The sequence below is a fragment of the Mesoplodon densirostris genome, chromosome 1, assembly GCF_025265405.1.
Source record: "Mesoplodon densirostris isolate mMesDen1 chromosome 1, mMesDen1 primary haplotype, whole genome shotgun sequence".
NCBI lineage: Eukaryota > Metazoa > Chordata > Mammalia > Artiodactyla > Ziphiidae > Mesoplodon > Mesoplodon densirostris.
This window is the reverse complement of record NC_082661.1, coordinates 8025612-8031840: the sequence shown is the minus strand read 5'-3', so window position 1 is coordinate 8031840 and position 6229 is coordinate 8025612. Positions and strand designations below refer to the sequence as shown.

Below are 6229 nucleotides of genomic sequence, written 5' to 3'. Positions count from 1 at the left end.
GCATGTATCTGTCCTTCACCCTTTTTATGGCTGAATAATATTCGTTGTATGGATATAACACATTTTATTTTTCCATCCATCAGTTTTGCGAATAGTTGGGCTGTTTCCACTTTTTGCCTATTATGAATAATGATACGACAATATAACACTCATGTACAAGTTTTTGTGTGAACATATCTTTTTTATTTCTCCTGGACATATACCTGGGAGTGGAGTTCCTGGGCCATATTGTACCTCTGTGTTTAACTTTTTTTTCCCACCAAAACTATCTTTATTCACAATTTACATACATGACTCCCAAGGTCCTGCTCCCACCCACACCTGGCCACACCCACCTCCCCCACCTCCTTAACACCCCACAATTCCGCTGCCCCTCCCCACCCTGGTGGTCCTGCCCTCCCTCCCTTCCTCCCACATCATCCAGGATCAGCACTGGGCGGAGGGGGAACCCTAGGCTCCCCTGGGGGCTGTCATGGGGCCTCGCCCTGGAGGGCTGGCCCAGCTGTTCCCTACTGGCTGCTGGGCTTCTTCTTCCTCCACCCACGCTTCTCTGTGACAAACGGGTCACGCTTTCTCTTTCTGGGCTGTGAGGGGCGAGCCAGCCCCAGAGCCAAGGCTGGCCTCCCAGAGACGCCGAGGCCAGCCCCGGGGATGGGCAGCTTCTCAGCAGCGGCTGGGCGGCCACACAGAGCCCACTTCCTCGACTTGAGAGCAGCTGTTGGCGCTGGCCTGAGGCCTCTTCTCTTAGGGGTGGGGGCCTGGGGAGCACTCTGGGCCCCCCAACCTCCAGGGGAGGCCAGGCCTGAGGCACGCACAGGTCTCTGGGACAGCCAGAAAGGCATAAGGCTCTGCAGAGAGCCAGAGAGGATGGCCAGGCTGGAGAGCTCCTCCTCGTCCTCACTGGACCCGTCCCTGGGCCCTCGGGCCTCCCAAACAGGAGAGGCCTCTCTGAGAACAGATGCATCCCTGGGTCCCTAGAGGGCCAGTGCGCCTTTGACCCTGGGGAGGGGAGGGCCGTCCGGCCCTGAATGGAGAGACCTCCTGATGTCCTCGAGAGGGAACAAAGACTTTGGGCCTGCACAGGTCAGTGTCTGTTTGGCTGAGCCTATGAAGAGCCTCAGAATCAATCTCTGGTGTGCAGGCTTCAACACTGACCCCTAGATGGGGGTCTTGGTCGTGCCTCTGGGCACCTTGGCCGGCGTCGGACTCAGAAGGACTTGAGCGCATTCCGGGTGCACTGTGACTCGGGGCTGCCCGCACACCCTCGTCCTCTTTCAAGGCCAGGAGTCGTTCTGCACCAGTTCTTTGGGGGTGAGCCCTTCCTCCTGCTCCAGTTCCTTCTCTGGGGCCAAGAGATCCAGCTGTGGGTCTGGGGAAAGCAAATCTGCAAGGAATCGAGGGTGAATGACTGCCTCCACCTCGGTGACAAAGTCCTCCTGGGAACACAGCTTGTCAATGTAGCTCAAGAAGCCCGGGTCCGAGTAGGTGCCGTCCTCTTCCTGCTTCAGCTCATTTCCGTCCTCTCCCCATTCTGCATCTGAGTCGCCTGTGGCTGAGTGGACGGGCCCCACCAGCGCCTCCATGATGTCAATATATTCCCTCACAGTCTCAGGGGGAATCTCCTCGGGTGCCTTGGGCTCCAGGGGCCGCTGGGATCTGTGTGGCTTCGGGCCGGAGGACTGTGCCCTGGGGCTGGACATCCTGGGAGCACAGGCTTTGCCTTCAACTCCAGTGGGAGCCTGGGTGGCTGGCTGAAGGCCCACTTTCGGGGCTGGGGGCCCCCGAGGATCCAGCTTCGGTGGGGCTGGAGGAGGCAGGCCCTGCGCACAGTGCATCCACTGCAACTTCTGAATCGGCATCTCCTCCTTGGCCTCAAATTCCATGAACTTTTCCGCCATCTTGTAGTAGATCTTCTGGTCAACGTTGCTTTTGCGCTGCCATTCCTGCACGGCCCTGCACGGTCCCTCCTCCAGCTTCATGGTGGGCTTCAGGCGGGCCAGGGGTCGAAGCACTGAGATGAGAAAGCAGGAGAGAGCTTCTGCTTCAGGACTCTGGGGAAGGTGTCTCCGGGCCAGTGGCTTGAGGCGCTGCCAACGTCGGAAGCTACTGTCCACGCTCTGGTGGTTAGAGCAGTCCTCCTGCGAGGCGTAGGGCTGGTTGGTGTCCAGACTGCCCTCCCTGGAAGTGCCACGTGGCCATGGCCCAGAGTTCACTGGGCGAATGTTAGGGGCCATCTGGGCAGCTGGTGGTGGAGCTTGAGGAGGAAAGCCTGGGGTCCAGCCTCCCTTGCCAGCCTGAGTAACTCCAACAGCTGGAGCAGTCACAATGGTCTCCATCGCAGGGGTTGCTAAGAATACGGGTGCAGGACATGCAGCACTCCCGCTGAGGGCCCCTGGAGCGCTCCAGTTGAGGGGGCCCTGAGGAACGATAAAGGTCTGAGTCTGGGGGGCCTGCACTGGCCTCCCTTGTGACCTGACTGGGACAGTGAGGTTGCAAGCCCCAGGGACACTGGGACCACGGCCACCATTAGCCACCAAAGGCATCCTGGGGAAAGCTGGCAGCAGAAGGAATGCGGGGGTGATGACAGGTGGCAGGTGCTGCTTGGCAGATCGAAAGCCAAAATCGCTTCAAGATATTCTTTTAATTCCCCCAAATAATGCCTTTAGTCACAAAAATATACAACAATATAGAAAATTACAAATCAAGTGACCTTAGTGTTCACAGGCAAGCACTAACACATTTTAATGTACCGTGATCGTATTAAAATAGAAATAACTAGGAAACATTTTCTGCGGAGAAGCAGCCCCTGGGGCAGGCAGCAGGAAGGGACAGGAAGGCTGCCTGGCGTCCAGGCCCCCGACGGCCTAGGTCTCACCCCGCAGCGCACTGTTGATGCGCCGGAGCGCTGCTTCCTTCTCTGAGTCTAGGTCTTCGGCGGTGACCCGGAAACCCAGCTGAGGGGGTGAGGGCAGCCTCAGAGGCTCCCCTCGCCTGTGCGGCAGCAGAGGAAACCTGCATTTTGGGGGCCTGGGACTGGCAGATGTGGGGGAGCAGTCCCTCCAGGGCCGTTTCTGCCCTCTTGTTGTCTCTGCATCGTTGTCAGGCTGGCTTTTTCTCTGGAGCTGCAGAGGGCGACGGAGGGCCCTCCTCGCTCCCTTTCTTTGTGGACTTCTGGGGCAGCCCCTGCGTTATGGCGGGACCCCTCCTACTGTTCACGGGAGGGAAACCTCGGGTGGAGCTATATGAGCTCTTGATGGAGTTTCTTTTTGGGCAGGAGCTCATACAGGAGGTGTGGAGTGTCCTGTTGGAAGTGTCTTCTGCCCTCTTGGCGTGGAGGTTTCTCTGCAGGGGTCCAGGCCTGGGCATGAATAAAGAGACCCCCAGGGGCCTAAATGCAGTTCGTGCGCCCCCGGTGCCATCGGGGCCGCTTCTCTGGTCGTTGGCCATCCCTTTCCCGCTCTCTCCCAGGGCCCTCAACGCCGTCTGCTCTGTGCTGCAGTTCGGGACACAGCTGGGTGTCGTGGGCGGCACTGGCTGCCCCCGCGCCACACTGACAGTGACTGTGTCCACTGAGGACACAGAGCTCCGGGACGTCGTGGAGGTGCGAGCACCCATCACCACCATCTTCCGATGGCCTCGCCTGAAGATGGTCCTTATGGACCCCCAGAAAGGAGCACAGTGCCTGCGGGATGGTGGAATGCGGTCTCAGAGACTCTGTGGCAAAGCGCAGATGCAGAGTCACTGGACACTTGTGGGCTGGCCAGCGAGTGGATAGCTGGCCATAGACAGCTGGGTGACCCGGGCCGGCCACGGGAAGTCGGTGGGCGCGGGGAGCGCACTGGGGGCAGCCGAGCCCTCCTGGCAGGTGCTGCTCCCCCAGTGCCCGGGGCGGGGATGAGGGGCAGGACCTACCTAAGTAACTGCCCGTAGAGAACTTGGGTGAGGTCAGTCCTTGGATAGAGATCTGGGCTCCGAGCACTCTCCTTCCGCTGCCAACTCGGCCAAAAGCTGAGTGCGCGCTGTTTGGCCTGTTGTTGGGACTTAGCTCTGCAACCTGTGAGCGAACAATGGGCGTGCGTTTGCAGTGCACAATAGGTTAGGGAGGGGTGGAGCATGCGCAGAGTTCACGTCAGGCCCTGGGGCGCACAGGTGAGGATGCGTGCCTGGACCGTCTAGCGCTTCTGAATCTCCCGGGGTCTGAGGGTTGGAGGTGTTTGCCTTGAGGGTGATGAGCTTCTTGCCAGGGTAGCTGCCTCTTCTACCCCAGGCGGCTCTAACTGTCCAGGATGCATCCCCGGCCACCAGAGCGGGAAAGCTGGAGAGCAGGGTACCTGGCTCAGCAGCCGCCGCCCGAGGCGGCAGCTTTGGCACCTGCGCCTGTGCGTCCGCCGGCCCTGCCGCCTGGTAACGTTGGAGGGGAGAGCCGCTAAGAGCAGACGTGCAAAACAAAGACAAAAACAGAAAACCCAGAAGTGCCCAAGCCACCCAGATCCTGCTGGGGTGACAACTGAATGGACAGCCAGGGCGGGCTGGGAGGGACATATATGCCAGGTCCAAACCCAGAAAGATCTGAAATGCACGAGTCAGAATGAAAGTCCAGAATCATCCTTGGGCTTTGGGCTGAGCTGGAAGTATAGCCAAACTTTACAAGGTCTCCAGCTCCACCTGCAGTTTCTGCCTGGCTGGGACATTGCCCCAGAGTGGGGTTAAGTTTAAGGAGTCGAAGGAGGCATACATTTCCATCCTCTGGATCACTGCTCACCAAAAAATACATAATGCCAGGCACATATGTAATTTTGAATTTTCTAATGAACACACCAGGAAAATGAAAATGGTGAAGTCAATGTAAATAATAGATTTTTAATTCAGTATCTGCAAAATGTTAGAATTTTTACATGTGTCACGAGAAATGTGGTCATATTACAAGGGCTCAAGAGCTGTATGGAGCAAGATAGAGGACAAAAGCATGCACTTGAAACTCTAAGAAGTGAACACTAACAGGCAGATGGGGCCTGGAAGTCCAAAGTTGAATAACAGCCCGTAACAGGGTGATTATGGTGGTTTTTTTCCTGCCTCTGTCTCCCAGCTTACGCAAGGCACGCAAAGTCCAGCAGCAGCTGAAAGTTAAAACCATGGGATCAACCTTTAATTTCTAGCCAGATAAGTGAGAAAGTGTGGTGCTTGCATGTTGAGGAGTGAGGGGGTCACCCCATTGGTCTTTTTCTCCCCAGTTACCACATCTCCCCTGCAACCTCAGTGACGGCAGAGGCCTTCACTGAGAAATGGCCTGTGTCTCTGGACAAAGGAACAGGTTAAGAGGCTCCTATTGTCGGAAGAGTGTGGGGGAATGCCCGTTATTTTCCTATCTTTTCTCTTGCTATTTCACCTGAAAGGTCAACCTGGCCATAGGGAACTGCATGAGAGCATGGAGGCTGAAACACGTTGAGGAACATGTAGGAGGGGCCCCTGAAGCCTGAGAATGTGGGTAGAAGCCCAAAGAGGAGAGAGCTAGAGGAGGAGACTATTTAGGTCTGTGTGTGAGCCAACATGAGTCCTGGGATCCCCCTGAGCCTCATGCACAGACAGACCCAACGAGGCAGAGTAGAGGCTTGCAGAAGTGAACGACAGTATAAACTGCCACTCAATTCCCAGATTAACCCCCGAGCGGTACGTGCACCATGTGCACACAAACAGCACAGCAGTGTCCTGAAAACTGCACCAAGACTGGAACAACTCAGAAGACAAGGCACAATACCTGTTGGACCACAGGTTCATGAATTGCTTAACAAAAACAACAGAAAAAGAAAAAGTAACAATCTCCAGAGGATTTTAATAGGAACCAGAGTCTCAAAACATAATAAGCAAACGTTCCAGGATACCACCCAAAACCACACAACAGAGCATACAAAGAACTAGGAAAATGTGACCGATTCTCAAGAGAAAAAGGCAATCAACAGACCCAGCCCTGAAATAATCCACATGGAGAAATTAGCAGACAAAGCATCCATTACAACCATGCTCAATGAGGTAAAGGTAAATCCTCTTGAAATTAATGGAAAGACGTTCTTCACAGAGAAGTAAGAACTATGAAAAAGAAGCAAATGGAAAGTTTAGAACTTAACATGCAATATCCAAAAGCAAACATTCACTGGATGGGCTGAATAACAGAACAGAGAAAACACAGGAAAGATTCAGAAAACTTATGGATCCATAGAAATGGCACAATCTG

The 6229-nt window shown here is 55.4% G+C and overlaps 1 pseudogene; it reads right to left on the bottom strand.

Moving 5' to 3' along the window:
* Positions 1 to 509: 509 nt before the first annotated feature.
* On the bottom strand, positions 510 to 4743 carry LOC132487680 (NUT family member 2G-like; annotated as a pseudogene).
* Positions 4744 to 6229: the final 1486 nt, after the last annotated feature.